At 47.9% G+C, this 26,673-nt stretch overlaps 1 protein-coding gene across 4 annotated transcripts in view; it reads right to left on the reverse strand.

The window, feature by feature from the left end:
* Window positions 1-26,673, reverse strand: part of PLD2 (phospholipase D2) — a 730,967-nt gene that overhangs the window by 435,412 nt on the left and 268,882 nt on the right. For 3 of the 4 annotated variants that reach the window (XM_069644072.1, XM_069644080.1, XM_069644089.1), the window contains one exon: window positions 7,155-7,252. The exons of the other annotated variant lie outside the window; for it this stretch is intronic. The gene's annotated coding sequence lies outside the window, so the exon portion shown is untranslated. The remainder of the gene's footprint in view (window positions 1-7,154; window positions 7,253-26,673) is intronic. 4 annotated transcript variants of the gene reach the window in all.

The following is a 26,673-nucleotide window of genomic DNA, read 5'->3' on the forward strand; positions in this document are numbered from 1 at the left end:
ACCCTTCTCTCTCCTCCCAAACCCAGCCTCCAAGTCAGGCTTGGTTTACGGGGCTGGAGCAACCTATGGCAGTGCCCATTTGTAAATCGCCATTTGTTCCCCTTTCATATTTTTGGCATAAACTAGTTATGTATCAGAACGACATAATTTCTAGCAACTGCCATAATATACATATGTACTGGGGAGAACCCTGGCCGGCCCATAGAGTCGGGGTTTGCTCCGCAGTACTTTAAGACGAGATAGCTACACCTTTGAGAAGGATGGGGGTGCAGGTATATTACTCCAGCATCAATCAATAAGGAGAACTCAATGGTTTGGCAAAGAGGAGCCCGTTTAATGACAAGTACAGAAAACGGGGAACATGGAAATCAACAGTGATGCAATAGTCCGTCTCGCTTCAACTCTTCATACAAACATTAACATTTATACCCAAAACTCGTCATTGACATGTAATGCTCAAAAGTTAACATGCAATTCTATTGGTTAGGAAAAGGTAACTTTACTATAGGTTCTATATCTGTACATGGTAACAAAGTGAGAGGATTGGATAAACACCATCAGGTGGGCGTCTAAGCCCTTCCTTCTAACATTACCCTTGTAGAGGTCACTAAGAGTACGACGTCCCATTGGTTCTACTATCTACAGGACCCTAGATTATTTGGTCCATTGTGATTGGGTTGGCTTCCACCCCATGCATAAATCTCCACTTTACTTAGCAGCACACAGAAAGGTCAGCCAGGTGCAAGGTGCCCCAAGATTCACCCGGCCTCCCTTCAATCCATCATTACTTTAGTGGCTATGTGTTAATTAGTTGGCTGTGGTCGGCCTCGAATCTGTATCTTCTTGTGAGGTAAAGTTATGATATCTGTCTCGGCGACAGCCAGGCGTAGGTGTGAACCCGTGCTTCTTCTTGCTGGTCACACCGTGAATCTGCCTAGTTTCCTTCAATTTGTGCATTTAATTCTTATTCGGCTTGCCACCTGCCTAAGCCTCCTTATCTCGGCCTTCCTGAGGTAGATATGTATAGGTGGCGCTTGCCACGGTCTATCTTCTACTAAGCATAGCAAACCACACGGTTTTCTTAGCTTTCTTGCGGTTTCAAGCATAAGTACAGGCGTTAGCTGGTTTGAATGACTTCATCCTGCTTTGCAGCTTAAGTTTCTTTATATTTCAAAATCGTTTCTTCTTCTAGGTTCATGATATCCTTGTCCATGACATTTCACCTCTTGTGTCATCTTTGGGTCGTCTTATCTTCTATTTGCAAGTCTGTCCGGGCCTTCGTGACATCACCATTCGTCTTCAATTAATGCCTTTGTGGTTTCTTCCGGGATGGTATTTAGGCTATCTTCATTTTGTCTTACCTGCTGGTAGTGTTTTCGCAATGGATATCTTACTGTCCATGGTTTTCTAGGTATCAGTACTTCAACAGGTATTGTTCTCCTTATAGGCACTGGGCAGAGCCCTACTGAGGCTCTCTGCTGGTTTATTTGCTCATCATACATCACATATCTCGGTGTGAACGTTCCTGGTACTTCAAAATGGGCAACTGGAGTGCAGGCCTTCTTTGGGACATCCTCTACACATTTTCTGATTCAGCTAATCATGGGGAATTCGGTAAGCCGACCACCAATTCCGTACCATGTGGCACCTGTCTGTTTCCATAAAAAGCATAACAGTTATGAATATGAAAGTTATTACCCATATGCTAATTTTAGCCTCCACCACTTCACCAACTCTAACATTTGGAACATGCTCAGATAAGCCAGAAACCCAGTTTAACTGGCCATTACAGTTCCCTGAGTCGTAGGGGGAGGAATTTTACATCGCTACAATCACTTGGAAACAATTGCACATACATGAAATCAGTACGGCTTATGGTTGCTGAGAAAAAGACCTAAATGATAATAGTCTTTTTAAATTAAGTGTGAATCTTCACGTGGGGCAAATGGCCCTTCTGATGTCCGGCCATTTGTTGTTTTCACTGGGTCAGCCTGCACCCAGAGTTTTTTCTTTTCATCAGTCTCTTTGTGTTGGAAGATTGCTCTTTGAAGTTGTTGCCCCCATTCTCACACATATTGGTCATGCTAAGGGGAATTTCTCCTGCAGTTAATGCCTTCAGAGCCAGCAGATCTGGAGAACACTGAATTTTGACACCTTTAGTAGGACACTTTATTGTGGTTGGTAATTATATGGGAGATGCGACATTCCGCCTGGCAGAAGAGGATTTCTTTGTGCAGTGTCCCACAGCCAGCAAAAGGGTTCGTCTTGGGCTGACATTTTTCCATGAACACAAAGTGGCATTTCAAATGCCACAGGCGTTTTGTGTGTGAAGCATAATATACATCGCTTTTTGTCAACCCGCACATCATGTCTTTTCCCTGACATTTTTCTGTTAGTAGTGATACATTTTCACTTTTAAACGGCTTTTATTTGCACACCCCTGTGGAAGCCATTTTTTTGTCACTGTTTAAAAATCCTGTTTTCCATGTGGAAGGGATATTTGAATTTTCCTTTTTGTGTAAATTCAAATGCTGCTTTTCTTTTGATAATGACAGGTAGCCCCTTTCCCACATGGCTCTTCAATTTTACTTCAAAGAAAACGAAGGCCAAGCCGTTTTTGTTTCAGTGTTTAAAATCATGCTGTTCATGTGAAAGGGACTCTGTTTGGGGCCTTTGAATGCACCCCACATGATATTGGGCTGTGATAATTATCACTAATGTTTACTTAAGGGCTTGTTAAATTCACACTAACAGGATTTTGCTCTATGGCCTGTACAGAGCTGCATTGCTCCCGAGCTAGGTTTACGCTATAAAAATACATTAACAATATGCAAATTAGAGGCCCTGGCATGTGTGCCTTGTAAATCATACAACTGGCCAAGTATAGACACAAGAGGAGAGAAAGGAGAGGGACCGGACAGAAAAACCGATCCAAGCAAGAATCAGACTGGGAAGAAAGATGGCACCCGAAGAGAAAAGGGGGCTAGGGTAAAAGGAGACGATAGGGGAGAAGACAGGGGATAAGGGAGAGTGATGGAGAGAAAGAAAAGGAGGCCGGGGGAAGGAAAATTATAGGGGAGAAGACGGGATGAGGGAGAGTGATGGAGGGAAAGACAGCACTCAGAGAGAAAAAGGGGTACAGGGGAAAAGGAGACGATAGGGGAGAAGACAGGGGATAAGGGAGAGCGATGGAGAGAAAGAGAAAAGGAGGCCATGGGAAATGGAGACAATAGGGGAAAAGACAGGAGATGAGGGAGAGTGATGGAGAGAAAGAAAAGGAGGCCGGGGGAAGGGAATCTATAGGGGAGAAGACGGGATGAGGGAGAGTGATGGAGGGAAAGACAGCAACCAGAGACAAAAGGGGTCCAGGGGAAAGGGAGACAATAGGGGGAGAAGATGGGGGGGGTGAGTGAGAATGAAGCAGAGAAAAAGAAAAGGAGGCCAGGGGAAGGGGAATCTATAGGGAACAAGGCAGGGGATGAGGGAGAGTGATGGAGAGAAAGGACAAAGAGGGACAATGAACAGGTGAAGTAGAAAGGCAGAAGAGGGCCGAGAAAGGAGATTCTTAACATGGCAGATGGGGAATGCAAGAGCCATAAGGAGACCCAATTAAGACGGAAACAGTGGGTCAAATCAAACATTATGTGGCAAGAGTCCAGAGTCTGTCAAGGAAAAATGCAAGGGCTGGGGGGTGGGAAAGAGGAGAGTGTTCACGATAACAACAAGGAGAGCCCCCAACGTGTTACCACTTATTGAAGTGAGAATCTGCAGGCGTGGCGCAATGGACGTCCAATTTTAAGGGGGGGGGCAAGGGCATCTGTCCCCCATACCCACTACTTTCATGGACCACCATTATGTTCCCCTCATTTGGCAGGGGCCCCTTTCCTCTAGATGTCATATCCCCCTTACATTTTCATCAGAATGACTCCACTACATGTCGTTGTGTGCTCTTCCATTCGCGCTTCCAACGCATTACTCCAGCAAAGCTGGGGAGGTCTCTTATATTTCATTGGGCTATTTACGTGCACTGCAAACATAGCATTACACTTTATAAGGAACTCGCTCAGAGTCTGTGTAAAGTTAAAAGGGGTTCCAGGTTTCTCGTCAAGCTTATCACCACTTAGCCAAGTTAACCCCGGTTTACGAGCGGCTCTCATCGCCCCTAAACATATGCAACCAGGGCAGTTTCTAGCCCCCTTGGTGCCCAGGGCAAAACCCCAGAATTCCCCCTTCCCCTCGCGACTGGCACACATCACTCCCAAACTACACCTCTGTGTCGTGTGACAAAACCCCTCCTCAATATAAATAAATAATTGCTATATAAACGAAGCTGGTTTATTACATTATAATGCAAGTACTTTACAGAAGAATTCTGATGTGAAAGCACAGCTGTTGCTGCGAAGTAAATGTTTTTTCTATCACCTGCTCTTAGGGAAGGCCTTGCCTGAAAGCAGTTTTACACTGTCCATAGTGGGTCACTGTGGTGTGTGACCAGTCTGCCGGGGTCTGAGGGCCCACTGACCCTGTGTTGCAGGTGTTCTGTCCGTACCACCTCACTTGTTTTTCGCAAGAGGCAAGACTAGACTAACCTAACCATATCAATTATTTCCTGATGGAAGGTTATCATTCCAAGAATGACAATCTGGTACATTCCCATTGTACTCTTTCAAAATACCTCTATGAGAGTGGGGAAGGGGACACATAGCACAAGTGAGGGTTCCTGTATGCTTTGCATTACATCACAGAGCATTTCAGGACTATAACAGTGATCAGAGATCTCTATATTAGATTAGCAAGTCTGTGATAAAGGATTGTATGTGTGAATCTCTAAATTCATAACAGATGCATGGCTTGGTGCTCACATCACTGTTCACAGTACTCACCCCAACATAAAAATATGTGTAACCATAAACCATACATACTCATTTGAACAGCTTATGTTTTTGGATGAGAGTACAATATGGCTCCAACATCAGCCACTCAAATGGGGTACAGGGACTCTTTTGATTCTTGTGTCCGAAGAAATTTAGATGAGGATGGCCGGGGTCTCAGTGTGAGCATGCCCAACCTCCCACATAGATACCTATTTTGGGGATTCTATCTATTGACAGGATACCGTAGAAGAGAGAGCCAATAAACAATGCACAGAAAGGCTACACGGAAAGGATGTAACTCTTACAAACGTTTGCCTTACCATTAATAAGCAGATGAAGCGTTTTAAACTAAACCGGCTTCTAATTCATGGTAAAAGGTCCACAGTTCCCCAGCCACTATCTCCTCACTATTACGCAGGTCTCGGGTTATTTCTGCAAAAACTAGCAGGCCCATGCTTTATCTAACAGTGCTGGCATTAGCATCTCTCATTAGTGCTGGCCTGCAGCTAGTGAAAGTCATGGTGTAGCAGTGTAGAAGGGACGTTTGGCCAAGTGGATGTACAATTTGAAGCAACTTCTTTGATTGCTTTATGTGTTTAAGTGTGGGCACAGTATGGCATGCCAGTCAGAGCCACATCAGCGTCATTTACCAACGGGGTGGTGGGCTTGTATGGCGCACAAACAACCAAAAAGGAGACGAGAGGCAATTTTATGGCATAAGGGTTGGACCCCGAACAAGGCGAAGAACACTCAAAGACTATAGAACCCCTATGTCACTGTTTTTTCCTCCTAACCAGGACACTACATATTCAGTTCATATAACAAATAAAGAACTGAACAAACTCTACCATATCTTCAAAGTAGTACATACAAATGTATTCAAATAAATTGTTAACAATAAGATAAAAACACATCAAATGTCATCACACGTATCAAAATTACATTTAGAGTAAAAACATATCATACAATATATAAAAAAGACAACCAAAAAAGAAATTGTGCAAACAAATCAACTACCTAATGGCTGTTCACAAACAGTAAAGTACAAAACTCACAAATAACGTTGGTTAGCGGGTAAAGAACCACTGTTAGTGATGGTAACTTTACCCTCTCATGTGTACAGACAAGTGGGTGAATCCTTTTAAGCAAAACAGTTTCTCTTCAAACTTAAAATGTTAGTAAAAACACTGTTAACTACTCCAGTGTTATACAAACCCAACATGTTTTGATCTTCATTAAATTACATCAAATCACCAAGAACTTCTTCAGGGGACCAACAAATACAAATTTCAATGCACATTTTCTTGTGGCGTCAGGAGTTGAAACCTACATTAAGGTATTTTGCGTCCAAATTCTGGAGAAGAATATTGCTGCACACATCACTGCATTGATTCGCCATGGACTACTGTTAGCATGATGACACACAACGAACTCTGCTTTCCTAGACAAGGTGCCAAGTGACATTGAGTTGCCATTTGGTGTGCGCGTTAGGCAGTGGCTGGCTTGTTTGGAAAATTAAAAGACCTTTGATGCTGAGCAGATGCATTTAGTCCATGTCCCAAAGCACCCACTAGTATACTTAAACGAGAAAATGACGGACATGTAACTAATAAAACGTTTGGTGCGTCAAATAAAAAGACATGAAAATAAAGAAAATCGTTTTAAACGTTTTCTGTGTGGCATTTTTATTCTCTTTGAAGAATGCATAGGTTTGGTCAGCTAACTGATACTTGTGCTGGCCTGGTGAATAAAAATGACCCATGTTTAGTTTTGAACACTGAAATGTTCAGCATATACAGTATAAACACAATGGCTTGTTAAATGAGCCATCACTTGAAAGGCTGTCAACACAAAGAATGAGGGGGCACAGGTAGTGCGACTCCAGAGCATCTCACACGCCGAGTTTGGAATATGCATTCCTTTGTTTGCATATTCCCAACGCATCAAAGTCAGCCACAAGTCAGCAGAGAGCAGCAGCCGCACACCCCAAAAGAGCGCTCACTGGCACAGCGGGCTGCTTAATCTTTTGACTGGCAAGATCCAAGTCCGTTTTCTGGGTGGGCCCCTTCCTGTGCGCACCCCCCACCCCTCAGCGCCCGGGCTGTTGCCCGCCCCGGCCGGGCCAAGAAACAGGGCTACATGCAACACACAGAGAACAAGGAAGGGTGCAGTGAGACAGGGTTGAGGCGTTTGCTTTCTAAAGAGAGGGGGCGGGGCTGTTGACGTTAAAAAACAAAAAACGTGAAACAAAGGGTAAAATGACAAGAGAACGATACTCACCGTTAGGAGTAAAACTGAACCACGCCTTCCTTCTGCGCTCCACGGTCAAGCAGCAGTCACTTCTCCCGCCATAGGAGCCACAGCGGCGAGCGATTAATCTAGGAATGGGGGCACAAGTCAAAACATGACCACACATCCTACAGAAAGGCTTCTTCAAAAGATGAGATACATGCTGGGGCTCCCCAGGCGTCCCCCCTGCAAGTGCCCCATACTTGCCACACTGTATGAGTTATTTTCTCTAAATAGATGCCAACTTTTTACAGTGGGCTGGAGGGTCACTTGTGCACTGCTCACACTTGTACTCCAAAAATGTGCGTAATTTGTATAGCTCTGCCCACCTCACTAAAAGGACAAAATGCGAGGTGGAAGACAATTCCATTAGCATTAGAAAGCAGCACAGTTCCCTTTTGTTTACATTTTTGTAATACTGTTTAATAGCATAGATAAGTGGGGAGCATATCATGACTGCACAGCCGGAAATTCCAAAAACAAACAAAAGTTTTCACTGTGAATATTACTGCAATTATATGTGTGTTATCAGGTAAGGGTAATAAAAAATATGAGGGGGTTTATGGGGGGTTTGCAGGGGGTCTTCCCCGCATATGATTGCGATAACACGTGCGGGGAAAAATAAACATGACATTTTTGTTTTCAGCATTTTAAAGGCGCAGTGATCACACAGATCTGATAAGTGCACCTGCCATAGATGTGACAATTATTTGTGATCAGTTTGCCAGACAAGCACTTCCTCCTATTTGCATCACGCAGCTGAAGTGTGCACTGCATTGTACTTTCAAGGTACCCTTTAATAGGCCATTAGAAGCGATGGAGGGGCACTGGAGTGCCTTGCCGCCATCTGTTTTGAGAACGGGCCTTCACTCACAAATTGAAACATCGGTAAATATTATAGGCACAGTGATGGGGAAAACACACACTTACCTGGACTTACAATGAACCCAATTGTAAACACTTGTATATCAGAGCGCGATGTATTTTCTGAAATAAGAAATCATTTGTTTTGCAACCTAGCAACATCAATAACTTGTGCGGCTGACTTTTTTTAAAAAAAAAAAAATGTTAAGATGTGGCAGCAAGGCTATGGACTTGGGGCTGCAAAATATGCTCCCTGTAGGTCAACAAGAGGTCACATCTCTGTGTCTGGCAGAGCAGAGCCCTGCAAAGCCTTTATATGGCCAGGGGAGTTGCTAGGTCTGGAAAAGACCCGGGGCTAAGCTGATGTCAGAACTGTTAGGACTGGGGGCTAGCTCTGAGATTCTATCCGGGGCTACAACCAAAAGATCAGGGGCTATAGCCCTCTTAGCCCCCCCTCCCTTAGCAACACCCCTGTATATGGCCATGAAAGGCTCGCTCTGCGTGTAAAAGGGTCAGCACTTTAGTAAGCCTTACTTTCTCAGTCTGCCCTGCTCCCGGGCTCCCAGGCACAGTTTGCGGTTCAGTTGACAGATCTTGGGGCTCTAGCTGGTGCCCCACTGTACTTCACTGCAGCCCTAGGAGCAGCGACACCCCCTCTGCATGCCCCGCTCGCCCTAGATTCATTGCTGCCCCCTCTGGCACCCTGGCATTCGAGATGCCTTCTTTCCAGCCCTATTTAACTATGGCCCTAGGTTATTGCCCTCTGTAGTCGCTGATGGGGTTCTAGGAACGAGGAGGGGATCCCCGATATTTAGTTGCATCGTATGCAGAGGCAGATTATACCCCTATGCGTTTTGTACCCAGACACATCAGATGAACGCTCCAATTTGCCATCAACCCCTCCCCTGCACAAAGAGCCCTCACCTTCCACACCCACCTTTACATGGCCAATTAAGCCACTCTCACGTGGCTACTTAAAATCCCTCTCTACCTACAAACATCCAACAGATCTCTACAAACAATGTACTGCCACCATCACCAGCAACTCCCTCCCCCACGCCCCTCCCCTCCCCTCTTCCACCCCACCCCTCCACCGCCAGTGGATCCCAGCACAAATGCCTCCCCACCAGTGACACAAAACACAAGGGCAACATTGAGGCTAGCTGGGAGCTATTTAGCTCCTCGTCTAGCACAGTAGAGCCTGGTTAGCTTGAAACCAACAGCTTCCAGGAGCCTTACAAATATGTACATGTGAAATTTACTTTGAGTATTTTGAGAATGTTGATAAAGAAGGATTTGACCACATCTAATACACATTTAAACACAATGGTTCATACAACATGGATAAAAGGAGCATATCTGGCAGCTCCTGGTCACCATGCAGTACCTCCTGCCTACAGGGTGATGCCCGACACCCAGTAGCTGGTTTTAGCTCCTGCTCATCCAATCTCAATTTCGAAACCTGAAAACACACAGAAACCGAAACAACGCAAAGCTATAGAGCATTCTCCCTCTTTCTGCGGTGTCACATGCCGGAAGAATGCCGGTCACGTGTCGGGGGCGGGGGCAAAGGAAATAAAGGAATCACCGGAACAGGCGTATGCGCGCCAGTCTGGGTTTATGCACCTTCATGAGTGCTCGCGTATCTTTGCAGCGCTGCGCAGCGCCATCAGGCCTTGACAGGCCCACCCACTCTGCCGGGCCTCCGCAACCACAGAGGGCCTGACATCACACTGGCGACGAGGCGGCGCAACCTACACGCGCCAATACATTGCACTCTGGCACTCTCACCAGCTCCAGGAGGCCTGCCATCAAGCACCCACCAGCCCGCGTGCGGACGCTCCGCACAAGAGAGTGAGCCTCGCTTCCAGGCCCCCAACGTTCTGGAAGACCAGCCGGAGCCTCATCAAGATCGCGTATACATAAACGCGGAGGCGAGAGCCTCGTTCCGGCACCCCCCACGTTCCATGGGATCCCTCATAGACAAACAAAGAAGCAGAGCCTTGTTCTCATACCCCCAATGTTCCGTGCGGTTTTTCCCAGGCGCCTAATCCCAGAGCACACGGACGGATGCCCGATTCCAGTGCACACGGAAATATCCAACACTCCGGATGTGAAAACAACTATGCACATGTCCTGAAATCACTGCTCACGGATTTTCCAATGCCCAGAAGGCAGCACACAACAAAATTCTCAAGTGACCAAGGACAGCAACTACAAAACCCCGGTGAGTGACCCCAGAGACAGGGACCTCAGCCTGAACACTATCGTGACTCTCCACCCGAGGAGAAGATCCCCCCCCCCCTGCAACCACTCGTGCAACACCTCCAGGAGCATGTCGTTGCACCTGCTCCAATGTAGAAACCCATTCTCTGCGCACGACCTGAGGCCCACCTCACAGCATCTACCATGTGCAGTGCCAACACAAGCCCCTCGAAGGCAAGCGCAAGCCCGTCAGTGAGGAGGGGCACCAATCTAGAACACCCTGACCCAGCACTCACCACCCTCATGGTGCCCTTTGACTCTTTCACCACAGGAGCGGCCAATCGCTGGGGGATCTGGATACAACAATTCGAGATTCATCTTGACGCAAGGGAGTTCACGGCAGCGAGAAAGAAACGCACTTTCCTCCTGCTTAATATCGAAGCAGCGGCACTACGCCTATTCAACGCCATCCCAGACAGCGGAGACGCAGATAACTACGAGGCCGCCAAGAACGCGCTCACTAATAACTTTAAACCGGATCTCAATCCCGACTATGAACAATTCCATTTCTGTATGATCAGGCAGTGAGAGAGTGAGACGGTGGACAACTTCCATGCCCGCCTAGGTGAAATGGGAGTCGGCTGCGAATTCCGGAACAAAGAGTCCGCCATCCGTCTCCAAATAATAAACAGGATTTCATCAGAGAAACTGAGGAGGGCCATCCTATCAGAGAAGAACATAAGACTATCCCGCATCCTCGAAATGGGGCGTCTTCGTGAACACACGGATGACCAGGTAGCCGTAATCGAAGCCGCAATCCAGCGACTCCCTCTTGACAACCCCAGGAAAACAGAGGACATTGCAGCCATATCGAGACGCCAAAGCACCCGAAAACCGGGGGAACGAGTTATGAACACCTCCAAGCCCCACATACCTCAGGGAAGGGAGAATGCATGCAAATGGTGTGGTGGCCCATGGCACAGAGGGTAAACATGCCCCGCATGGGGGTCGACCTGCTGCAAGTGCAACCGCCTCAACCACTATGCGGCCGTCTGCCTAAATCTGCCAAAAAGAAATGACCGAGAACACCCGGAGCGGCGGCCACAAGACGACCGGAAGAAATTTGCTCCTCGAGAAACCTCTCATCAACCAAGCAGGAAGGGGAGGGCGAGAGCCGTAGATCACACCCAGAGATCACCGGACACGAGTTGGAGCGTAGAAAGCGGAGACAGCGCATCCCCCGACAGACGAGGCGTAGGAAGGCCAGCAAGAGAATACACTGTGTACATCTCATCTCAGCAGTAGAACCCAAAAGGTCCAAGCAACGGACAAGACCATCATGCACCATCATCTCCGATGGAAAACCCTTAAGAGTGGTCATCCACACCGGTGCAACCATAAATGTCAAGCCAGTAACAGCATTCGACAAGCTCCACCCAAGACAGGAAAGTCTGACTGTATGCATACAGCTGCAAGAAAGCCCTGCCAGTACAAGGGTCATTCAAATCGATTTTTCACATAACACCTCGTGCCGAATCCAAATCTATGTTGTCGACGCCAGCTGTGAGACACTCCAAAGCTGCAGAACAGCCGAAAAACTGCAGTTAGTAAAATTTGCTTTCAGCATCCAACACACGGAAATCAATGACCTACTAGAAAAACACCAGAAAGTATTCCAGGGCATTGGCTGCCTGAAGGGCCGATCTCTCAAACTCCCTATTGACTCTACCATCGAACCAAAAGCAGTGCGTCATCGCAGAGTGCCATTCCACATGAGGAAGGCCGTAGAAAAAGAACTCGAAAAATTGGAAAAGGCAGGAATAATAGAGAAGACCTCAGGGCCAACCCCGTGGGTATCCCCCATGGTGGAGGCTCAAAAACCCAAACAACCCAACGCAGTACGTATCTGCATAGATATGAGGCTCCCCAATGCGGCCATTGGGAGGGAACGTCACATCACGCAGACCATAGACAAGCTCATCGTCGACCTGACAGGGGCAACGATACTCAGGTCCGGGTACCACCAACTCAAATTGGCCAAGGAGTCGAGGTGCATCACCACCTTCTCCTCCCACCTCGGACTGAGAAGTTACAAGCGTTTAAACTTCAGAATATCATCGGCAGCGGAAGTGTTCCAGCACGAGATCCGGAAGGTCCTCAATGGCCTGGAAGGGGCGACAAACATTAGTGACAACATCATTGTGTATGTAACAAACGAAAAAAAAAGAACACCATAAGTGCCTTGTGGCGGTTCTACGCAGACTGGAGGAAGCTGGATTAACCTTGAACGCTGAAAAGTGCAAATTTGGAAAGGAAGAACTCTGTTTCTTTGGATACATCTTTAACGCAAGAGGAGTGTTGCCAGATCCAGCCAAAGTAAACGATAACCTTAGCACCAAGGCCCCACAAACCACCACAGAAGTGAGGAGTTTCATGGGAATGGCAACGTACTGTGCGAGATTCATCCCAGACCTCACCACCATAGCAAGCCCCCTTCGCAAACTAACAAAAAAAGACCAGAAGTGGGAGTGGTCATCCACCCATCACTAGGCATGCCAACAAATGAAAGACACGCTGTCCGCCTCCACAACAATGGCATTCTTCAATATTGAGAGACACACTGAACTCCTGGTTGACGCCAGCCCAGTTGGTTTAGGGGCCGTGCTCACACAAACTGACAAAGAAGGCACCATAAACCCCATCGCTTTTGCCAGTCGTGCGCTAACCAAGACTGAACAAAGACACGCACATAGAGAAAGAGGCCCTCGCAATCCTGTGGGGATGTAGACACTTCAAAGTCTATCTACTAGGCAAACGAGCCCCTCATCCCGATATTTAAGGGCTCAGCACCACACCCCCCCGGCACGCATCGAGAAGTGGATGCTACAACTCCAATCCTACATCATAAAAGTGGAGTAACGAGCAGGAGCGGATAACCCAGCCGACTACCTGTCCCACCACCCGCGGCCCGCAACTGACCAGGAAGAACGACACGCAACGGAGACGGACGAACACGTGTGCCACGTGGTTGCCGGTGCCCGACCACGGGGCCCTGACCTTGCAGGAGATAGCCAATGAGACTGAGGCAGATGCCATCCTGACCCACACCACTCTTGCCATCCAATCTGGAAAATGGAAGAACTTCCTAACCTTCATGGCTCAGCGCACAACATCCGTCCAAGAGAAACTGCAAACACTATTCGGAATCCGGCACAAATTTACCATAGCCCCCGAAGGCATAATACTCAAAGGACACCGAATCGTCTACCCACAACACTGGAGGAAAGGGCACTCAAACTAGCCCACAGCGGGCACCAAGGAATCGTAAAAACCACAGCATACTGGAAGTCCAGGATGTGGATGCCCCACATGCAACAGCGAGTGATGGATCTCGTGGAGTCCTGTGCAGCCTGCCAAGCCACCAGGGGGGCCGAGAACCCAGACCCATCATCAGCACCCCGAGGAGCAGCAAACGGTGGGAAGCCGTCAGCATAGATTACTGTACCATCGCAGGGGAAGGCTACCTACTCGTCCTAATAGACGAATTCAGCCGATATCCTGAGGTTGAACACGTAGCATCTACCAACGCGGAGACCATGACTCTAGCGTTAGACAAAATATTCGCAATACAAGGAATCCCATCAAAAATCAAAAGTGACAACGGGCCGCCATTCACCAGCCAAGAATTACGCCAATTCTTCCAAGACCACAACGTACAACACAAGCGGATCACCCCATTATCAGCATCGCAAAGGAACGAGGCCATGCCTGGCTGAAGGCAGTATATCGCTTCTTAAGAACCCACCGTCAGACCCCACACTGCTCGACAGGGATCAGCCCAGCTGTACTTACGTGCAGGGTACCAATACAAGCTGAACTTCCCATACACCCGAAGTGAGTGGCACCTGACCCAGACATCCCAGCCATAGAGGCAAGAAGGGTCAGATGGAACGAACAAGAGAGCCTCACCCGGCGTGCCTGCCACCGTGAACTGACCTCAGGAGACACTCTACTGGTCAAGAACCAGGCTACGCCCAAGAAGATATCTTTGAACTTTGAATTCCAGCCCTGGACAGTCAGTGCAGTGAACCACAGTATGGTCACAGTCACCAGGGGAGGCGAGACAGTAACCAAGAACATATCAATTTTCAGAGAGTACCAACGGAATTGTGGGAAGAAGGTCAGAGGGCCCCAAGAGAAGAACCCGGATCACCCGGTCAGCCAAACGACCATGAGACATCCGGAGCCTACATCATACCCCAAGAGCCAAGGTCACCAAACCCGCACGAGGGTGAAGCCAGGCCAGAAACGAATCTGAGAGGCATCATCCCCGATATCATCTGAGGGTAAGGCCGAGATCGTCCTCCCGCCTCCAAGGGTACGTCATAAGAAGAGTCTACGTCGCTGGAATCATTGTTGCCACTTTCCTGCGGCCGCTAAACCTTACTGCAATTGCGAGGCATTTAGAGCATAAATCCCTGACATTGTCCTTTCTTCTGCAATCAGAAGTTTCCTAATTGAAGCTCAGCCTCAGATGAAGAGCTGGTTAAAGCTTGAAACGTGTGTCAGGCTGTTTCCGTGCTTTAATAAATCTCTTGGATTTCAACTTTCAACTTGGTACACCTCCTTGGCGCAGTGAGACTGGGACCCGCTCGTGTTTGATTTGTACTTTCTCAGTAGCTTTATACTGGCAGTATTACCACACCTCCCAGACACCTGCAGCCTTGGCGTACTCTCTATAACTTTCTGACATACAAGCGCTGTGGATTTGTGACTTGTTCTGCCAAACTGTGTTCTTACGTCATAAGAGGAGTCTACCATTGTGCGAGCCTGCCAAGGCAAGCTTAGAGAGACTAGAATAGACTACACCTGTTTTGATATGTTACTGATGATAATCGAGAAAAACATTCCAAGTTCGGGAGGAATGTGGTGTCACGCACCGATAGAATGCCGGTCACGTGTCGGGGGCGGGGGCAAAGGAAATAATGGAATCACCGGAACTGGCGTATGTGCGCCAGTCCGGGTTAATGCACCTTCACGAGTGGTCACATATCTTTGCAGCGCTGCGCCAGCGCCATCAGGCCTGGACAGGCCCACACACTCTGCCGGGCCTCTGCAACCACGGAGGGCCGACATCCCACTTTCCACTAACCCAACTCTTCACACCCCTCTTTTCCAGGTCTGCCGGCGCATAGAGACCCTGCAAAAGGCAGTGGTGCGTGGAATAAATCCCAGTAACATGGCATCCACTCTACCTGCCCACATTTCAGAACATACATTGCCCTATAACATGGGACTGACTGGGAGGCTACTGGGACTAGTGCATAGACGAGGGGCAGTGTCTGCCAGGCCCAGACATCCTTAAGCACGCCACCTCATTGGGCAAAGAACTCCCCTTTCCTATTGGCCAGGCCGCCTTTGTAGCCTGTGCGTACATAGCTCCAGGGTTCCTAGACGGTTCACATCACGTGCAGAACATGGGGAAACTAATTTTGTTGACACGGCATAATCCCATAGCAGCCAGCAAGGCATTTGCCATTGTAAAGATGCCATTTCAGCCTCATTCATAAGAACAAAAGAGTTACGCTTGGGTGGCAAGAACAGTAGGGTGGCAAGAACCGCAGGGGCACCCACAGGGCGCTGCACCAAGCGTGAGATCAGTTCATAACCATTGTGAATTCTAGCGGAAGGAGCAGAGAACATCGGAGCAGGCGAGCAAAACATCAATCCAGCATTTCTGGGATTAGGACACGAGCAGAGGCCCGGCTAAAGATCTCTGGGGGCCTATTTCAGCATTACGGTTGGTGGGGGGGGCGACCCCTTGCTTAAAGCAGCCTGAGGCCCCTGTGGGGAGCCTTCTTTATAATGGCGATAAAGATAAGGTTAATAGCCGCCAATTATTACGAGGAGATGAGCCAGAAGGGAGCTGAAACGCAATGGCCGCCGAATAGCTATGAATCTTTTTTTGTGAACAAGTGGCTGACGAGGAGGAACCAGTGTTGAAAGGTAATGAGGTGATAGCACTTCAGTTTACCCCAATGGACGGGACGGCCAGGCGGGTTCCAGCCAACGCAGCTTATAAGGCAACCTCTGCAAAGTGCACACTGTATGCCCCAGAACATAAGTGATATATAAAGGAAAAATATTGCTGTGTTATTAGACTTCTGACTGGCAATGAGGCAGTTGCTGCCCCCCGCCCATGAGGCTCGAGCCCCCTTTCATTTCAAAAGGTTGAAAGACCCCAGAGACTTCACTAACTAGAGCGGATTACCGGGCATGGAGAGAAATTCCTTATAAGCTATTATTAAGGAACCCCCACCAGAAACCTCCCCTTTTACAAAAACCAGAGCATGCCGTTCGGAATAAATGCAAAAATAAATAAACATTATAATACATTACTCACTGTAATCGTATTTCTGATGCTTGTTTCTGCTTAGATTCACATTCTGTGCATAGGCCGACATCTAGTGGAAGCTGCGGAGTATTACAGTTTGTTTTTCAAAACTCAAAAATGGGCGTCGACACAGGGCGTGCCAGTAATACTATCCCTAGTGTGAGGTCCACTGTAGCCATGATCCCTCGCGCGTCTAGGACCCTCAGATTGTATTTTTTCTGACATGAGGAGTAGCGCGAGTACAGATAATCCAAGCAGATAAATAGAAAGATAAGACTACAAGCATCCATGCGCTTTCTCTCAGAGGGGAGGAAGGGTGGGTCGCATGTGAATCTAAGCAGATACAAGAAACAGAAATAGGATTACGGTGAGTAATGTATCCCTTCTGAGGCTTGTGGAATCTGCTTAGATCACATGCTGTGCACAGATTAGCGAGCAGTGTTAGAAGAAGGAGGTGGGATTGGAGAAGGGTCATGAGCAAATAGATGTCTTAGAACCGCTTGTCCCACTTGAGTATCTGTCTTGGAATGGGTGTCAATGCAGTAGTGCTGAGTAAAAGTGTGAATAGAGCTCCAAGTAGCTGATTTGCAAATGGTGTCAAGGGGTACATTTGCAATGAAAGCCAGAGTGGCCCCAATGCCTCTTTTAGAGTGGGCTCTTGGCGTGAAAGGCAGAGTTTTGTCAGAAAGAGAGTAACACAGCTGGATACAGTTAATAATCCACTTACAGATGGCACCTTTAGAGACGCGATCTCCCTCTCTGCCTGTAGCTATGGAGACAAACAGTTGGTCTGTTTTCCTTAGTGGTCTGGTTTTGTTTACATAGTATAGGACCACCCTATGCACATCTAGGGTGTGTAGCTTTGTGGGTCCTGGAAGAAACCCGGAAGCTCGATGGACTGGTTCACGTGGAATATAGAAATAAACTTAGGTGAGAACCTAGGGTGTGTAAGTAAAACCAGTTTATCTTTATGAACCGTAAAGAAAGGGTCCTGCACTGACAGATCCTGAACTTCACTGACCCTTCTTATAGATGTAATTGCTACTAAGAAGCCCGTCTTATAAGTCAGGCGTTTGAGACTGCTTTTACGCATGGGCTCGAATGGGGGGCCCATGAGTTTAGCTAGCACCACATTAAGGTCCCATCCTGGTGGTGGGTTTGTAACTGGCGGGTGAAGTCTCTTTACTCCTTCCATGAATGCTTTAACTACTGGTACTTTCCACCACAACACCTTGTTATGGGAGGTGGTGTATGCTGACAGAGCTGCCAGGTGTACCTTCAGTGAATTGAAAACCAACCCTGCGTCTAGCAGGTGGAGCATGTATGTGACAATTGTGGAAGGAGTGCAATCAACTAGGTTGATTTGCTTACTCTGGCACCATGAGATGTCCAAACTATGACCTCAGGAGCCATGCTGCCAGGTTCATTGAGTTGGGTTGAGGATGCACATTCTGAGCTTCGTGCTGGGACAGTAGGTTGTACCAGCCCGGGAGTTTGATGGGTTCGCACACCGCTAGTCTGCGTAAGTATGGGAACCACGGTTGTGTTGCCCACATGGGAGTAACTAGGACGAGCGACATCGATTCTCTGTTCATCTTGTTGACCACCTTCCTGATGAGAGGAGTTGGTGGAAAAGCGCACGCAAACATCCCTGACCAGTTCATCCACAGGGCGTTCCCCTGGGAGTCTGGTTGGGGGAACCTGGATGCGAATTCTGGGCACTGTGTTTTCGCTTGTGGCGAATAGGTCTATAGAGGGGAAACCCCACTGAGAGAAGATATCTTCTACGACTTCTCTGTGTAGACACCATTCGTGTTCCTCTGGGAGGGGGTCTCTGCTCAAGGCGTCCGCCAGAGAATTGAGATCCCCTGGAACATGTTGAGATGACAGGAAGATGTTCCTTCTGAGTGCCCATATCCAAATTTCTGGGCAAGCTTGGACATATTTGACGAACGAGTCCCTCCCTGCTTGTTCAGGTAAAACATGGCTGTAGTGCTGTCCGTCCGGATCTGCACTGACAGGTTCAACAGGTAGGACTCGAACGCTTGAAGCGCTCTGAATACTGCCAGAAGCTCTAGCATGTTGATATGATTCCTGGCCACTGAGCGAGACCATAGACCCTGAGCTGTGCGGTGGAGATGGTGAGCTCCCCACCCTGTTAGGCATGCGTCTGTAGTGACTACAGCCTGTATGTCGGGATTGTAAAAGGGTTTCCCTTTGGACAGATTCTCTCTTGTCCACCAGTGAAGGCTTTGTACAAGTTTTGGCGAAACGACCACTAGATCGTCCCACTGACCACTTGCCCGAGACCACTGTTTCGCCAACCATTCCTGCATGGGACGCATGCGCAGGCACGCGTGGGGGACCAGGTAAATACATGACGCCATCATGCCCAGCAAACGCATTGCTTTGCGTACCGTTATCTGGCGACCGGCCTGACGTTGCGGAATTTGCAGCAGTATATTCCGAATTCTTTCCTCTGATGGAAAGGCCAACCCCTCATGAGTGTTTAGGGTAGCTCCTAGGAACTGTTTGGAGGTGCTTGGCACCAGACTTGACTATTTCTCCTTTATGGAGAAACCTAATTCGAAGAGGAGGTCGATCGTTCTTTGAATGTTTGTTCTGCAAATGACTGGGATCTCCCCCGTGATGAGCCAGTCGTCTAGGTAAGGGTACACTGGGATTGCCTCCCTGCGTAGGTGTGCCACCGCCACCGCCAGTACCTTGGTGAATACCCTTGGAGCCGAGGCTATTCCAAGGGGCAGTACCTTGAACTGGTAGTGCTGACTGTCCACCTTGAAGCGCAAGTACTTTCTGTGCGCTGGGAACATGGAAATATGAAAATAGGCATCTTTCATGTCCAATGTTGCTACGTAATCCCCCTTTTTTAGGAGGTGGATTACCTCTTGGAGAGTAGTCATGCGAAATTTTTGGGGCTTGACATACTTGTTTGCAGGCCGCAAGTCCAATACTGGGCGCATTGTCAAATCTTTTTTTGGCACAAGGAAGTAAGTTGAATAAATACCCTTGTTTACATGGTATCCCGGGACGAGTTCTTTTGCGTCCTTTGTTAGAAGATTGGCGATCTCTTCGAGGAGGATCTTCTGGTGGTCTAATGAGTGTACCTTTTGACGTGGAGGGTGGTTTCGGGGACGCGCTAACAGTTCTATGCAGTATCCTGTGGACACTGTGGACAGCACCCATCTGTCTGATGTGATCCCTTCCCAAGCTTGGGTGAAGTTGGTAATGCGTCCCCCTACTGGGGAAGCATGAGAAGGGACCCTGAACAGAACGTCACTGTTTTGGTGGAGGCGTGCCGCCGCCTCTACCGGGGCTGCCTCTACCTTTGTCACGTCCTCTCTTATTGCCCCTGCCATAACCCTGGGTAGACTGCTGGTTGTTGTTGTTCCATGGTGTACACTACCCCTGAGAATAGTTGGATCCTCTCTAGGAATTTTAGCAGCATGGGCGACAAAAATTGCCATTCCCTCTCCGATTGGGGGGTTTGTTGGTTAATTGGCCCAGGGATTTGAGAGTCTCGTACTCATCCTTGGCATTTTTCAGCGCATCCTCTACCGCCTTTCCAAACAGTAGATCTGTCTCCACCGGTTTGTCTATTAGCGATGGTTGGGTTTTAGGTTTGATCCCAGATTGACGTAACCAAGCATGTCTTTTGATAACAGTGCTTTCTGCTATCAATCTGCCGGCGTTATCCACGGCATCGAAGGTTGCCTTTAAGATGCAACCGGACACGGCTTTTCCCTCCGACGCAACCCGTGCCAATTGGCTCTTTAAGGGTTCTGGGGCGGGGTCTATGAGTGCCACGACTTCTTCCCACTGGTGGCCGTTGTAACCCGCAAGTAGGGTGGTGGAGTTGGCGATCCTTGCCTGGTAGGCGGAAGTGGAGGCTACTTTCCTACCCAAGCCATAAATCTTCTTGCTCTCCTTGTCGGGAGGAGCTTCGGGCGATGACAGGGATGACAGGGATGACAGGGATGTTGCCGCCCTCTTTCGGGAGTCCGGTTTCAGCTGCCCCCTTATGTACAGCGGGTCTGATTGGGCTGCCCTGAAAAGTTTTTCAATCCTGGGGTTTATCGTCCTGGTGAGGTTGGGATTTACAAGGGAAGGGTCTATTCTCCTTTGTATTGATTTAAGGATAGGGATGGCCTGGGCAACAGGTCTCCTTTCTCCCACTAATTCCTCGGCAAAGTCCCTCTGTTCTTGTGCTCCCTGGGTGTCAATGTGGAAGTGTTCTGCCGCTCTGGACAAAACTTCCTTCAAGAGAGGTTGGTTGTCGACAGGGTAGTCGGTAACCGGGGGATCTTTGTCTACTGGGGAATCTACCCTGTAGTTTCTGGGTCATCCTCTTCCTCCTCTTGGTCCTCGTCATCCCCATAGTAGCCTGAACCAGATTGGTCTCCCAACATACCCAAATCAGGATCCTCAATAAAGGGTGGATCCTCATTATATTGAGAGTAGGGCTGTATACAGAAAGGGTCTGAAGACCGTGTTGGTGCTTCAACCCGGGACTTCTTACTTGGGGGTATCGGGTCCCTAGAACTAGAGGGTGAAGCCCCGTCAGGGGTATATGAGAGGAAGTGTTCAGGATTCTTGGCATAGAAGTCTGCCAAAGACGACACCCTAGACATAACTGTCTATGTCGTCACTAGACCATTCCTTTGAGCTGGGAATGACTCTTTCCTGGGAGTGATTCCCTATCTTGTCCTGACCGGACCTATGTGTTTGTGCAGGGGTCTTTAAAATGACTGAAGACTGAGACTTGTCTGTCTGTTTTTGCCTGTCTGACTGCTTCTGAGGTGTGGAAGAAGGTAGAGAATGCTTGTTTTGTTGTTTCCCCCCCTGCCCGTGGGTGGAAGAGTGTTTTCCCTGTTTATTTGCCCCTTCGGAGCCTTTCGACGTCTGGCGTCGAGGTTCAGGGGTAGTGTCCCTATCTCTAGAGTGTGGAGGTTGGGACTCGGGAACAGCCGTTAAGCGGTCTGCTGACGCCGACTCCTGGAGTGCGGCCTGGGGATAGAGGTCGGCTTCGTCTTCTGACGATCGAACCTCCGTTACCTTAGGGAGCGAGGCACACTTGGCAGCAGTGGATGGCTGCCTGGAGTCATGCGGCGATCTAGATCGAGAATGCCCAGAGGACACCGATTCGGTGGACCGTTCTCTGTGTGCCTCTTTCCGAGAACCCGACGTGCGTGTCGAGTCTCGGTGGGACTTATGTTTGGTGGAAGTGGTGTGGGTAGCGATTGTGTCGCCGGGTGTTTTCCCCATAGCCGCCCTGCCGGACGACATTCTGAGGTCAGGGACTTGCGCTTGGATGTCTCTCGACGCCACGTTGCCCTCGCCGTCCGAAAGCACGGCGTCGCTGCCATCACTGAAGGTGCCATCCGCTGCCATGGCCTCTTGACGCCTGGCGTGGTGGGCCCAACGCTTGATCGAACGGTCCTTTAATGTTTTCGGTTTAAACCTACTACACGCTCTGCAGTTCGCCTCGGGGTGGTCCGTCGGCAAGCAGAGGTTGCACGTGGCATGTCTGTCAACCCAAGGGTACTTGCGGTTGCACTTGGGGCAAAATTGGAAAGGGGTACCCTCCATACGCACCTTGTGGCAGCGGGCTAATGATTGTAGGAATATATAGAAGATGTACCTATATATTAAAGAGTGTAGAGTATGTGCCACCCCCCACTCTCCCTACTTGCAGGGCCGAGGCCAGAGGCCTTCCGAGGCCCAAGTCCGTCGTGCAGCTGTCGACGGTTGATTCCTTCTCCGGGCCGGCCTCGAGTGTCGAACTTCGGTGGCTCGACGTTGGGGTGGAGAAATGGGGAAATATTAAGATTTTTTAGCAAAATTGTGGCTAAGGCCAGGATCTCTGTGGGATGCTTCCACCCAGTATGGCGGAAAAAAACAATCTGAGGGTCCTAGACACGTGAGGGATCATGGTTACAGTGGACGTCACACTAGGGATAGTATTACTGGCACGCCCTGTGTCGACGCCCATTTTCGAGTTTCGAAAAACAAACTGTAATACTTCGCAGCTTCCACTAGATGTCGGCCTATGCACAGCATGTGATCTAAGCAGATTCCACAAGCCTCAGAAATATATATATATATATATATATATATATATATATATACACATATACATATATACATACATACATACATACATACATACATACAAAGATTGTACACAGGACGCGTATTTACACGCTATGTAAAGAGTATGTTGATCTGAGAAAAGCTAGTCCTTATACGTATTAGGCCTTGCACAGCTGAAGGAATCCATTTTGAAAGTGTAGTCTGACAGACAGATCGGAAAGAAGGAAGCGGAGCATCTAATCAGGTATTTCCTCCTAGGTATGTAATCTGCAGCACTATCAAACTAATTAGAGACATGCCTTAAATGCCAAATATATATAGGTACATTAATAAAGTTACTTCAAACAAATGCTGCCAGAAGAGTGTAAAGCTGGTAGTCACCGAAACTTGGCTACACCCTGCTGCAGGCCCACTATTAGCTCTTGCCATCCCTCTGGGCTTTAGTATCCTCAGAACAGATAGGACTAACACTCAAGGAGGTGGAGTCGCCATAATAGCTAGAACCACCTTGGAAATCAGAGACTGCCCTCTAGAACAAATACAGGGCTACGAACATCTGTTAGCAAAATATACTTCTAATCCAAAAAACCACCACAAACCTCTAGGTATTGTGTACAGATCACCCAACAAAAATACACCCCCCGATCTGGACATCCCCCTACTCCTTACTCCCCACATCAAGCCCAAAACCAAATGCATAATCCTCAGTGACATTAACCTAGGATGTAATGATCCCCTAGATCAAGATGCACTAACCTTCAATACAGCCATGGCAGAAATGAACTTTGCACAGCTGATAAACAAACCCACCCATTCCAAAGGAAGAACCATGGACTGGCTCCTCTTGCTCAACTCCGATGTCTCCATTGACTCCATCATCCCTGTCAAATGGTCAGACCATTTTATAATCAACTTCACTTTAGACAACGCCAGCACAGTCTTCACCACTCCTCCGAAACCAGACACCTATGAAACTAGAAATATTAAAAAACTCTCTCCTGCCAACCTCACTTCAGCCCTGAGCTCAGCGTTAGCTAACACAGTACAAGGCACCAACAACCCTGCCTACCTTGCAGAACAATACCAGCAAAGCCTTACCCACACCATTGATCTACTTGCTCCCATTAACCAAAACTAGTAGACCTGACAAACGATCCTGCTTTTGGTTCAACGAGGAATTAGTGTTCCGAAGACGCATAAAAAGATTGCTCGAACACCTCCGCAAGAAAAATAACACCCCAGAATCAGCATTAGCCTTTACGGAAGCCAACTAAAAATACAAAACCGCAATAATCACCCAAAAAGCCAATGCTTTCAACCTACGCATCACCAATGCGTCCTCAGACAGTAAAGAACTGTTCACTATCCTTAGAGAGCTGGAAAACCCCTGCCAAACCACATCACCCACTAACACCAGTAAAGACTGGTGCACCACCATACAAAATGCCCTATCATCCAAAATCCTATTGCTGCAAAACAAAATCGACAGTAAAAAAAACACTCCTAGCAGATAAAACTCCACCCACCATAGTGGTAAACCCAACCAGCACCACTCTTGGCCCCCCTTTTCAATTCACCCCAGTCTCTCACAAAGAAGTACTAGACACCATAACTAAACTTAAAGCCTCCAACTGTAAAGAAGACCAATTCCCTTCCCATCTAGTGAAACTCTGCGCCCTGGCCCCACCCTCACACCGATCATTACCGAGTTTGTCAATGCTTCATTTCTCACCAACTCAGTTCCCACTAGCATTAAAAAAGCTTCGGTGACACCCCTTTCTAAAAATAAAACAACCTTGGATCCAACTATACCTACCAACTACCGACCCATCACAACTGTCCCTTTTCTCCTAAAAATAATTGACAAAATAGCCTACTCCCAAATTCAAAACCATCTGGAACAATACCAACTGCTAGGAGACAGACAGTCAGGCTTCCGCCCCAACCATAGCACAGAGACAGCCCTTCTTGATTTAAAGATCCAAATGGATGCCACCAGAGAAGCAGGCAAACTTTGCCTACTAATGCTGCTGGACATCTCAGCGGCCTTTGATCTGGTCGACCACGACAAACTCTGTAATACATTAGCCAACAATTTCAACCTAGCCAAGAATGCCACTGACTGGATTAAGTCATTCTTGGCAGATAGGACCTCTAGAGTATCCATCAGCAAAGAATCAGCAGACCCTGTCCCAGTTCCCACAGGCGTTCCGCAAGGCTCTTGCCTATCTCCCACACTGTACAATGCCTATACTAAATTGCTATTCGCAGCCTAGGACGCTATGGGTGTCATCTACACCAACTTTGCTGATGACACCCAGATCCTCATCCCACTCTCAGGTAATTACGAACAAGACTCGCTATTAGTCAACCAAATCTACTCCCTCATACAAAACTGGATGGCCAACAACAGCGTCTGTCTTAACGACGATAAAACAGAGCTCCTCATATTAGGCTCCTCCACCAAAATTGAAACCCTTAAGCCTGTCTTTAAATCATTTACCATTGACGGTACCACGATCCCCGTCCTTAAACAAGTCAAGAATCTTGGCGTTTACTTAGATGCCACCCTAACATTGTCTAAACAAGTAAACACACTAGCCTCATCCACCTCCTACATTTCCAAACTCATCACCCTTAGCCGCAAATTCCTCTCAGCCAAAAACTGTGTTACACTAGCCAGAGCTCTCATACTCTCCAAGCTAGACTATTGTAATATCCTTTTCCTCGGCACCTCCAAATCCAACCTAGCCAAACTTCAACTTATGCAGAACAAAGCCCTCGGAGCTGCCCTAGGCATCAAAACATTTGAACATATCTCCAACATTTGAAGAGACCATCACTCGCTCCCCATCCAAGCCAGAATTATATTCAAAACCCTGAGCATCACACATAAATGTCTGGCCAATAAAGCACCCAAATACCTCAACAACACAATCTCGAAGAAACCCCAGACCAGACTTCTCAGATCCAACAAGAACGCATACCTCGAAATCCCAAGATACAAAAGAGAGAAAGCAGGTGGTAGTAGTTTTAAAATCCTGGCTCCCAGACATTGGAATTCTCTTCCCGCTAGTATTAGGAATAAAACATCTTTTCCCAAAGTTTAAAAAGTAGTTGAAAACCAGGCTTTTCAACAAGTACTAATTCAATCTATAACACCATCCTGCCCTGACTAATTGTACATTTCTGATTGTAATGTTTATAACTGACTGTAATGCCTATAACTGACTGTTGTTTCCTGTGTGTATCTTTTTGTACACTTTGAAGATTGCATTTTTCCACTGTCTGTAACTACGCCGTGATACTTCTGGATCTGGGCGTATAACAAATGTAATAAAATAAAATAAAATAAAAATAAAGGCCCAATTGTATTCAACGGGCAAATCTGCCCGGGGTCTCCCTGCAGGCTAGAAGGCGGCCTCAGGTGCAAGTTTGCTTGCCCAATAGAGCCAGGCATTGTGTTAATTGGAGGAGAATGAAACCCTCCCTAGATCGGTCAGAAAATAAGTGGGAAAGCTTGCATTTGAGCTCCATGGGAACAAATGGCCCTGGTCTTATCCCCGAGAGCTGTATGTCTTGGTTTGATAAAGCCATGCATCAAACAGCGCTGACACACAATGCCCAAAATGCAGACGCTTCAGCTAATTTGCATTCCAAGAGTAGCGCTTGCACGGTGGCTGTGAACTGGAGGTGAACTTCAAGGGGTGGCTACTAGGTGGCGCTGTGGTGTGCGGCCTATACTGGTCTCAACATAACAGCAGGGAACCATAAGCAATTCAAATCAGCGAACACCACCATTGGCATCAACATGGCGCTGAAGTAATATCAAAAATCGATCTGGTGTTACAATAAGGTTCCCTTCCGCAGTAAGCTAGACTGGGAGCAGGAAATGCATGTTGCCCAGTCCCGGTTCGCAAGTACAGATTGGTGCAA

Source organism: Ambystoma mexicanum, chromosome 1p, assembly GCF_040938575.1.
Source record: "Ambystoma mexicanum isolate Mex_15411 chromosome 1p, UKY_AmexF1_1, whole genome shotgun sequence".
Lineage (NCBI taxonomy): Eukaryota > Metazoa > Chordata > Amphibia > Caudata > Ambystomatidae > Ambystoma > Ambystoma mexicanum.